Source organism: Ursus americanus, chromosome 18 (assembly GCF_024610735.1).
Source record: "Ursus americanus isolate L20-20 chromosome 18, mUrsAme1.1.p, whole genome shotgun sequence".
NCBI classification, from domain to species: Eukaryota; Metazoa; Chordata; class Mammalia; order Carnivora; family Ursidae; genus Ursus; species Ursus americanus.
This window is the reverse complement of record NC_142144.1, coordinates 13,718-24,732: the sequence shown is the minus strand read 5'-3', so window position 1 is coordinate 24,732 and position 11,015 is coordinate 13,718. Positions and strand designations below refer to the sequence as shown.

The window sequence follows — 11,015 nt, the reverse complement described above, 5'->3', positions numbered from 1 at the left end:
GGGTTGTTTATGCAGCCTTCTGGGCTCTAAATTTCCCATCTCTGGTGATTAGGAAGTCTTTTCACCTCCTGGTACAGGGAGATCTTCATGTGCGGATAGATTTCCTGCTTCCAGGGGGACAGAGGAGGGTTTGAGTGTCCCTCTTACATAGGCTGTCTCTTAACTAACTTTTATTTAAAATATCTATATGTCAAAGTGGCAGATTTGGGGCAGCCTGCCCTTGGCCCCTACACCACCCTGCGACACTCCCACATCCTAAGTAACTTTATTTCAGCAGCTTATGATTTACTTTTGGGGATGTAAACATGTTTGTTTGTGTTTTTTAAAGATTTTATTTTTAAGATTTTTATTTGTTTATTTATTTAACAGAGATAGAGACAGCCAGCGAGAGAGGGAACACAAGCAGGGGGAGTGGGAGAGGAAGAAGCAGGCTCATAGCAGAGGAGCCTGATGTGGGGCTCGATCCCACAACACCGGGATCACGCCCTAAGCCGAAGGCAGATGCTTAACCGCTGTGCCACCCAGGTGCCGCAAAGATTTTATTTTTAAGTAACCTCCACACCCAACATGGGGCTTGAACTCACAACCCCTAGATCAATAGTTGCATGCTCCACCGACTGAGCCAGCCAGGTGCCCCAAAATGTTTGGGTTTTGACAAATGAGTAATGGCAGGTATAAATCATTAAAATATGATGGAATTTACCCCCTGATCATTTTATCACCTCTAGTTTTGCCTTTTCCAGAATCTCCTACAAATGGGGTCACTCAGTGTGTAACTTTTTCAGACTGGATTCTTTGACTTAGAGAAATACGTGTAAAGTTCATCCATGTCACTGTGTGAGGGTGATGGTTCATTTCTTTTTATTGCTGAATAGATTAACAGGAGAAAAACAAGTCAAGGTTTAATATCATTCAAATGTCCTGTATTCATGGGAGATACCCAGGAAAACGGAGTAACCCCTTGAAGTGACCCAGCCCTCACTCTAAATGCCATCTTCAACTAAAGACCAAAAGATTTTAGGTGGTGGGAAGGCCAGTTAAGGGATGTTATCAGGTGAGCACAGTAAGTGAGGGAATGGTTGTTACACAGATTTAAGTCTGTGCTTTTTCTTTCAGTAAGAGTTTCTTGAGATTTAGTCATTCTGTTCCTGATACAGAGGGAGACAGGCCTACCAATGGAGCTTTCCTTTATCAGCGTACCTTTCACTCACCAAACAGCAACTTCTACCCAGTTGTCAGAGATTCTCCCATGTCTGCTGTTTCTTAAAATTAATCCACCCAAATAACCCTTGTGCCAAAGAGGCACATTTTGCCTGGCATATTCTGCTTCCTTCACACGGATGCACTCAGTGTGCTTATGGATTCATTACTGGAAGGACATCCTGGCTTCGTTAAGTTTGTAACCACCATGAATAGAGCTGCTGTGCATAACTGCATGTTTTTGTTTGGAAATAGCTTTTCAAAGCAGTGGTCTAAATACCAGAAGTACAGTTGTTGGACCTTAACGTGAGACTTATTTAGGTTTGGAGAAAATGGCCAAACTGTCTTCTGAAGGGACAGTTGCTGCCATTCCTCACCTTCCAGCAGTTGGTATTCTTGTTTCTGGAGTTCAGCATTTGGAATAGGTGTGCAGTGCTGTCTCACTGTCGTTTACACTTGTTCTTTCCTAATGATGACGTCGAGCATATTTTTTAAGCTTATTCTGTGTCTGCATATCTTCTTTGTCCAGGCATTTTCAGACCCTTACCCATTATCAGTTAGGATGTTTGTTTCCTTATTGTTCAGTTCTGATAGTTTTTTGTATATTTTGAATACAGATCTTTTACCAGATATATGTTTTGCAAATATTTCCTCCCAGTTTGTGGCTTGTCTTTTAGTTTCTGAGCAAGGTCTTTCACATAGCAGAAGTTCTAATTTTAGGAAGTTCATGTTATCAGTTTTTTTTCTTTAGTGGATTGGCGTTTGGTGTTGTGTTAAAACTCATCACCAAACCCAAGGTCATGTAGATATTCTTTTATGTTTTCTTTTTGACAGTTTTACATTTTAAATTTATCTACAATGTTGAATGAATTTTGGTGTAAGTTGTAAAGCTTGTGCCTGCATTTCACTTAATTCTGTATGGTTTCTAATTAATTGTTTATTTCTGGAGATGTCGGGGGTAATTGGACTCCATTTCGGTTTGAATTTTTAAAATGTAATGGATTCAGCTGGACCCCAGAACGGACAGGTGCCTCCACTGAACTGAGCGCACCGCACCCTGCACCGCCCCCACCGCCCGCAGGGGGCGCCCGAGTCCCGCTCCGCGATCCAGGCGGGGCACGCGCTTTCCAGGAGCTGGCAGGTGTTCCAAGTCCTCAGGACCCTCTGTGCTGACGCCCCCCCCTTCCCCGGCTTCGGGAGGACGTGGGGCCTCATCCACGGTCAGGAGCCCGGCCTCTCCACGACCTGCTGTGGAGGATGTGGGTCTGTGTCCACAGTGACAGGAGCCCGGCCTCCTCAGGACCCGCTGTGGAGACTAAGGGAGGACGTGGGGCTGCGTCCACGCGGACAGGACCCGCAGTGGAGGACGTGTTTCCGCGTCCACACCGAAAGGACCCGCAGTGGAGGACATGGAGCGGTGTCCACACCCACAGAACCAGGTCTCCTCAGCACCCGCCGCGGGAGGAGAAGGTGAGGAGAAGCCGCCTGAGCAGGGACTGCCGAGGGGTCCGTGCTCACAGGACCCCGCGGAGGAAGGGCGCGCTGTGTAGACGGTGGGGTTTCCGTGGTTTGTGTGCGGTGCCGTGGGGTCCCTGGCGGGGCTGTGCGCGGGGCTGTGGGGTCTCCCCTCTCTGGGCTCGGATCCGCTGGGCTGGTCCGCGGGTCCGTGTTTACGCGCACACGGATCCGGTTCCAGGGGCTCCGCAGGCAGTCTGCAGTCAGGGAGCCTCCGGCCGCCCACCTGGTGCTCGTGCTCCCCTGGCCTCGGCCCCGCAGGGTCCTCCCCGCGTCCACACCCGGTCCGGGCTGTCGGTTTGGCGTCTGGAGGTTCGGTAGCGACGGCGCGCGCTCTGCAGACAGACGGCTGTGGGGAGAGCAGGTGTTCTCACGGCGTCGGTTCTTCCCGAGCGCAGTGTCTTCCGGTCTCCGCGTGCCGCCCTCGACGTCTGTCGTCAGTGTCTCACGGGTGTCCGTCTGTCGTCGGTGTCTCAGGGGTGTCCGAGAGCAGGGCTGTCCGTCTCCCTCGCCATCTGTCGTCGGTGTCTCCCGGGTGTCCGTCTGTCGTCGGTGTCTCCCGGGTGTCCGGGGGACAGGGCTGACTGTCTCCCTCGACGTCTGTCGTCAGTGTCTCACGGGTGTCCGAGGACAGGGCTGTCCGTCTCCCTCGACGTCTGTCGTTGGTGTCTCCCGGGTGTCCGAGGGCAGGGCTGTCCGTCTCCCTCGACGTCTGTCGTCGGTGTCTCCCGGGTGTCCGAGGGCAGGGCTGTCCGTCTCCCTCGACGTCTGTCGTCGGTGTCTCCTGGGTGTCCGAGGGCAGGGCTGTCCGTCTCCCTCGACGTCTGTCGTCGGTGTCTCCGGGTGTCCGAGGGCAGGGCTGTCCGTCTCCCTCGACATTTGTTGTTGGTATCTCATGGGTGTTGGAGAGCAGGGCTGTCCGTCTGCCTGGATGTCGGTCATCGGTGTCTCCCGGGTGTCCGCGAGCAGGGCTGTCCCCTGATCAGTATTTCATGGAGGAGGAGGAGGAAGTTGGGAGGGTCATTCTGGAGAAAAGCGGGGTTCGGGGTGATGGAAGGTTCTCACCCACTGAGCTGCAGGGGTGGTGACTTCTTGGAGGAGGTAAAACCCGCGTCTTCCCCTTTGGGGCCTGTGACTCATGAGTCTCTGCTGTGGGGCTTCTAATGTGGGGTCTGTAATTGACAGTTGTTCCTGTGACTGACACTGAGCGGTTGGCTTCCCCGCCCAGCGCCCCTTCTGGCGACCCTAGTCCACTTGACTGAGCCTTCCCTTCATGCATTTTCACAGTTCTAACCTGTTTTTGGTGGAGTGTGTGGAAAATTCGAATTCCAGATCCCGCTGCTTCTCTTGCACCCGAGACACAGGGGCCCCCGATGTCATCCTCCCACGAGTCTCTTGCTAACCTGTGGCCTCCTACACTGGTGAGTGGCCTCTCCGCGGTGGGTGAACTGGGTCTGGGAGGACTTGGCCTCCATCAGGAAGCTTGATGTGGGCTCTGCTCCTGTGACCTGGTGCTGACCTGGTTGTTTGTAAGAGTACTTGACTCTGTGGTGATTTCAAGGGGCAGTGAACCTGTCACAGCAGCACAAATACGCTTTATCTCCACACTCGGACTCCCAGCTGTCGTTTCTTTACCACACGGGTTACTTCAGTGCGTTTTACCCCGAACAGGGACACGCTCCCGCGGAACCACCACATAGCCCTGAACGAGGAAATCATCACGGTTTCCATATTATAATCCAGACCACAGGTCCACTTGAACTGTCGCCACCTGCCCCACTGTCTGAAATGTCCTGCTCCATTCGGATCCAGTTTTCTTCTTCCGGAACTGCTCCCGAGACTTTCCCGTATTTGCACAACCCTGATGGATTTAGGAGCACAGATGGCTCCAATCTGGGTGGCCTCTCTGGATGGCTTATGTCGCTTGGGATGTTTTCAGTGTCCGTCCACGTGGTGACATGCATCAGTCCTTCATGTTTTCACTGTGACTAAACATAAATAACGTTTACCACTTAAAACATTTCAGGTTCACAGTTGTCTGGCCTTAGCTGAGTTCACACGGTGGTACATCATTCTCTAGAACTTTTTCTTTCTCCCTGAGGGAGACTGTATGCATGAAACACCAACTCCCCATTCCCCTTTCCTCTCAGCCCTGCAGCCACGTTCAACTTTCTGTCTCTAGACACCTCATACAGGTGGAATCACACAGTATCTACCCTTCTGTGAAAGCCAGCATCCTGTCCTTGTTCCTGATTTCAGAGTAGAGCTGTCAGTTTTCAGACTTGAGCATGGTGTTTGCTATAGATTTATTGAAAAAAAAATTACCCCTTATTCCTGTTTTCATGAGTGTTTATATCAGCAACAGACTTTGGATTTTGGTTAGAACCTTTTCTGCATCAATTAATATGACCACATGTTTTTATTTAAAAATTTATTGTGGAGTATAACATTGCTTGGTTTCACTATATTGAACAATCTTTGAGATGTTTGTGAAGAGACACTTATGATGTACAATATATTTAAGAGCTCTTGGTTTTGCAATTTTTCTGATCAGGCTTACATCTATTTTAAGACAGGTGTAGGGATGTATTTGCTGATTTTGTGATGATTTCATTCGGGTTGGTATTAGTGGTTAGGATTGGTGTTACGGGTTGTTAGGGTTATGGTTGGGTTAGGGTTAGGGTTAGGGTTAGGGGTCTCCCTGTCCTCTTACGCACAGAGCCCATTCTCCTCCAGTAACCAGAGTGATCTTTTCGACACATAACATTTGGGCCTCTCTGTGGTCTGCTCCCCTCCTGCCCATCCTCTCCAGCCTCACCTCTCCCATCACAGCCTGCCCCTCTGTGGGCCACCCAGGGGTATGATAGTCCCACATGTGCCTCAGGCCTGAGTCCAAGACTTTGCATTCACTGTGCCCTCTGCCACGAGCACTCTTCTCTCCCCCTGCTTCATGTTTGGCTTGTTTCCCTGTTGGCTGGGCCCCGAATTGCCACCTGATAACCTGACTCATGTCTGCTGGTTGAGCGTGCCTATCTGCTATTTAAATGTAGTGCCTGCCTTCCCGATGTGAGCAATTTGCTAACCTGCCCGTGATGGGGCAGGTGTAAGGACGTAGCCTTAGTGTCTGCATAAAAAATCAGTCTCAGAGGGGCTCACCAAACTTGCCTGATGATGGGGGAGCTGCTCTCCCTATGGCGGGGAGCAGGTAGTCCCCTCAAAGGGGGACCAGTCATGTGAGGCGGTTGGACAAGACTCCCAACTTCTTGTCTGGGGAGATGTAGACCTGGACCTGGGAGCTTACACCCTTGGATTCAAGGCTGGGGCCTAAGCAAGCTCCTTCTTCTTCCAGAGGTCCTCTTTCCCCTTCCCTGACCATGGGCTGGACCTGATTCCTGACCTGGGGGAGTTCGAGGGTGACCCCTCCTAGGAATACCAGGGGTTTACTGAGGACCTTGTCAGCAGGATGCCCAGTAGCCTTCAAGGGAGGACCCTACAGGAGGTGGAGACAGCTCTGTGGGGGACAGTGACATCCCACGCAAAACAAAATGGGGCCGGTGGCCGGCCCTGCTGGTTCTACCCAGACTGTAGGGCATAGAAACAAGGGCTGTGCCCCAAGGTGCTCCTCTCCTGACAGGTGGGGACAGAACTGGGGGTTTGCCCGGGAGCTCAGCACAGGGGGAGTGTTCCTGGCTCCAGCATGCTAGAGCCCATGTGGGGCTGCATGGGCTTCCAACCTCTTAAGCCTTAGGCACCCCTTTGTAAGATGGGGTGCTGACGGCCCCCATCTCTGGGAGCAGAAGGTAGGGAGTCCGCATGGGCAGGCTCACTCAGGAGAGGCCAGGAGAGTGGCTGTTGCTTAAAGCAGCCCAGGGCCTGCCCCCTTGAAGAAGGTACACAGGTCTATGGCCCTCAGCTTCGGGGTCCTGCTGCCAGCCTCTGGCAGTGACCCTCCTCTCACCCTGTCCCCTGTCCCCGTAGCTATGTGGTCTTCCTGGAGCTTGTCCTGCAGACGGCGAAGAAGCACTTCATGGTGGGACACAGGGTCACCTACTACGTCTTCACTGACCAGCTGGCTGCTGTGCCCCGTGTGCCCCTCTGTGAGGGCCGGAGGGCGGTGGTCCTTATGGTGGACACAGTGTCACCTAGTACGTCTTCAGCGATCAGCCAGCTGCCGTACCCGTGTGCCCTTCCGTGAGGGCCAGTGGGTGGTGGTCCTCAAGGTCCGCGGTGCCTTATGGCGGACACAGGGTCACCTAGTACGTCTTCACCAACCACCAGCTGCTGGGCCTGTGTGCCTCTCTGGGAAGGCCAGAGGGTGGTGGTCCTCGGGGTCTGCGGCGCCCCGCTCTGGCAGGATGTGTCCATGCAGCACATGGCGATGATCAGCCGCTTCTGTGAGCAGCGCTTCCTCTGTGAGGTGGACGACCTGGTGTGCGCGGATGTGGACATGAAGTTCCATGACCACGTGGGTATGGAGATCCTGTCCCCCCCCCTTTGTCACCTTGTAGCCCAGTTTCTACTGGGTGGCCAATGAGAACTTCAGCAACGCGCGCCGGCCACAGTCCCAGGCCCACATCCCCAGGCACCAGGGCAACTTTTACTATATGGGGGCCTTTGTTGGGGGGTCAGTGGTGGAGGTTCACTGATTGACATTGGCCTGTCACCAGGCAATGGGGGTCGACCTGGCCAATGGGATGGAGGCCATGTGGCCTGACAAGAGCCACCTGAACCTCAAGCCCACCAAGCCCCGGAGGCCACATGGGACCTGAGGCTGCTGGGCTGCCCTCCCCCCACTCGGGTCATGAAGATGCTGAGATTCGGGCAGTGCCCAAGAATCACCAGGACATCCAGAACGCATGAGGGGCTCGCCCTGTCTCCGTCAGGGTGGCCTCTCTGAGCGGAGCCATAAGAGCAGATTCCTTCTTCTGTCCCCTCAACTGTGGAGTCCAGCACTGCCCGCTCGGGCATGTCCAGGGCCCCTAGCTGCCCCCATGCACAGGAGGCCTGCCTGGGGCACAAGTTCCTTTCCTTGTGGTCAGTGCATTTCGATGATTTCTGGGTCATTTGCAGCTGTGAACGGCTCCAGTTTTACATAGAATGTTTTTCTGTGTCAATGCTGAGCAACCATCTTTAAAAAGAACAATTGAGGGAAAAGGTTTTCTCCCTGGTTCTAAACAGACACTGCCTGGTGGGCTGGGAGCGGCCCTGCAGCAGCCTTGGAGCCAGAATGGGCCCTGGCTGGGTCTTCCTCCCAGTCCCTGCACCTCGCAGCAGCCATGGGCCTTCAGGGTCAGGGGTGCGCCGAGCCACCTCTCTGACCGCCAAGAGGCTGTGACCGCTAGCACGGCCTCCAGGAGCATGGAGCCCTCTGGGTTATTTCTGGTTCCTGCCTTGGTTTTAAATGGCTATTTCTGTGCTGGTGTTTGTGAGATGTGGGCACTGGCTCCGTCTGGATGCGCGTCCTGTTGGGATCCCTCAGTGCCCACTGGAGGGTTTGCACTTGTGGACTCTCTCTGCACTATGTGTTAGCAAGCATTCACTGAGTGCCTACTGTGCGCTCAGTCATCAATAAGGGGCAGAGCATGGCGCCTGGGTGGCACAGCGGTTAAGCGTCTGCCTTCAGCTCAGGGCGTGATCCCGGCGTTACGGGATCGAGCCCCACATCAGGTTCCTCCGCTGTGAGCCTGCTTCTTCCTCTCCCGCTCCCCCTGCTTGTGTTCCCTCTCTCGCTGGCTGTCTCTATCTCTGTCAAATAAATAAAATCTTTAAAAAAAATAGACATATGACTGATACTGTTAAGCACGTTTCAGGGTACAATTCAGCGGCAATACGTACATTCACTGCTCTGCACCCGCCACCTCCATCCATCGCCACAACTTCATTGTCATCCCAAACTGAACCTCTACCCACGAGACCCTAACCCGCATTCCCCCTCCCCAGCCCCGGCACCCAGCAGCTCCTTCCACCTCTGTGAATTGGAGTGCTCTCCGTCCCTCACGAGTGGGGTCCTCCAGTATCTGTCCTTTAGGGACTGGCTTATTTCACATAACACAGTGGCCTAAGGTCTGTCCCCATGAGCCTGGACCTGACCCACTTTTCCCCCAAAGCAGTGGCTCAGCCCTCTCCTCTCTAAGCTGAGCCTCCTCTGCTCCCCTCTGCTCCCCTCATCTTCCTTCTCAGCCTGAAGATGATCCCAGCCAATCTGCAGCTTTGAAGACCTGTTCAGTGCAGATGCCGGACACACACCCCCGGGGCCTCGGGCCTCACCTACCCCATCTGTCCATGTCAGGTGCCTGCCCCCCACCCCCAGCCGGCCACCTGCACCTTCCACAGCTGTCCCCATCTCAGAAGAGGGAAACACCAAGTCCAGACCCTTGGAGACCTCAGTGACTTCTTGCTTACCACCAACTGTAGTGAGGTGGCTACTGGAGGGCATTCGATGTCCTAAACGTTTAAAGGCATATGTGAGTCTCTGCTGCCCAGGGCAACGGGTAACAGTTGGGGCAAACAGAAACCAAACAGATTCACTGGAAGAAAGGCTGAGTGATGAGGAGCGTTAGGGAATAGGGCCTGGAAGCTCTGACTGTCCCCACCTGACCTTCAGATGCTCCCCAGTTCCTCCTGTGCCTCTGGTGTCTTCCTGGAACCCTGACCTGGCTGTTTTCAGACACCTCGCCCAGTGGTACCCTCACTTTCTGGGGGAGGGGGTTTGCTGAAATCCGCAGTGTGTCCTGCTGCCCCACCTGTATCACATCGTCTGGGCCATCTGAGGACCCAAGACTGTGGGTCTGTGGCCTGGAGGGATTCTGAGCAGAGCTGGTGGGATGGGAGGGCTGCAAGGCACAGAGTTTCCAGAAAGCTACAAAGCTATCTTCCTACAGTTTTTGAATCAAAGCCTTGAGATCTTTAAAATGCCAGCAGTGTTACAGCATGGGCCAGAAAAACAAATGTCCCTGTGCACCCAGCACCACCTAAACTATTGGCCATTTCTTGTCACTTGAGCTGAGTACAAAGGATTGGGAGTGGGGGCTTGAGGGAGGGGTCCTGGGCCAGACTTTGTGTTTCGGGGACAAAGGCCATCCAATCTCGTGCTGGGCCTGAGGCAGGGGCCTGTGTGGAGACCCCAGCTGCAGCCACTGCTGTCTGCTGATGCCCCCTCAGCCCTCCCCAGTGCACCTGCTGCTGAGGGAGCACCTGCCCCCTCCTCCCTGGGGAGGGCTCTCGCCTGCACCAGCGGTGCCTCCCCCCTGCAAGTCACTGCCAGCCTGCAGCCTGGGAGTGTGGATACCCTGATGGCGTCTAGTCCTGGGGACAGAGCCAGTGCAGGTGGGACCTGGTCTCCCAGCAGGCCTGAGCACCAGGCCGCCACGGTGCTCGCTCTCCTTCTTCAGGCTCACTATGCCATGCCCTCCCTCAGGCCCCCTGGGCCCAAGTCCTCCTCTGCTTGGGAACCACCCTCGGCCCGTTCTCTACATGCTGGGACTGGGAGTGGGTCATCTGGACCTTCTAGACTCACGCTTCAGTGCCCGTGACATGGGCACAGTCCGGCCTCTCAGACTGCTCAGAGGAGACCCAGCGCAGGAAGATGTAGCCCGCTGTAAGGGGAGATGCCAAGTGACCCAGAGTGAGCACACAGGACTTGCACAAAGCACGGGGCTCGTGGGGCCCAGCACAGGAAGCGGGCACCTAGCCACAGGTCACGGGAAATCCTGGTGAGGGTGGCCCTGGTGGGGAGGCCACAGAGGGTTCCAGAAGAGACAGGCGACAAGGAAGACAACAGGACAGAGCTTCCCAAGGAGGTCAATGGAAGAGTCAGAGGATCACAGAGGCCTTGGGAAGACTTGGAGGCCCTGGAGATGTTGGTTAAGTGCTGTCATTTGGTCAGAAAAGGTCTGTCACAAACCCCCATCAAGACTGGATGATTTACTCTTCGTTGGTTCTAGGAATCAGTGCGTACCTGCCATGAGAACTCACATTGCATTAAGTCTAGGATATACTTTCTTTTCAAGACTAGATTTTTCTAGAGGAAATACTGAGAGTGAGTCTCTCCATTCTTTTCTTTGTGCAACTGGTCTCTGTTTTCAGGAGCAGATTCCTGGTGCTCATCACTCCTGCTCACCCTGAGGACTGGCCCCTGTCACCACCCACAGTGGATGTGACTGCATGGGTTGGGGGTGCTCACTGATGAAGCCCCAGTGCTCAGTACACAGCAGGGACCCCAGATCCTCTGCTGAATGAAGGAAGATATGAGGGAGGATGGGACTGAGGGAAAGAGGGAGGGAGGGAGGATGGAAGGGGTG

General features: G+C 54.1%; 1 pseudogene; it reads left to right on the top strand.

Annotated features, from left to right (window-relative positions):
* The first annotated feature begins 6,688 nt into the window (after positions 1-6,688).
* LOC148108528 (histo-blood group ABO system transferase 2 pseudogene) lies at positions 6,689-7,775 on the top strand (annotated as a pseudogene).
* The last annotated feature ends 3,240 nt before the right edge of the window (positions 7,776-11,015 follow it).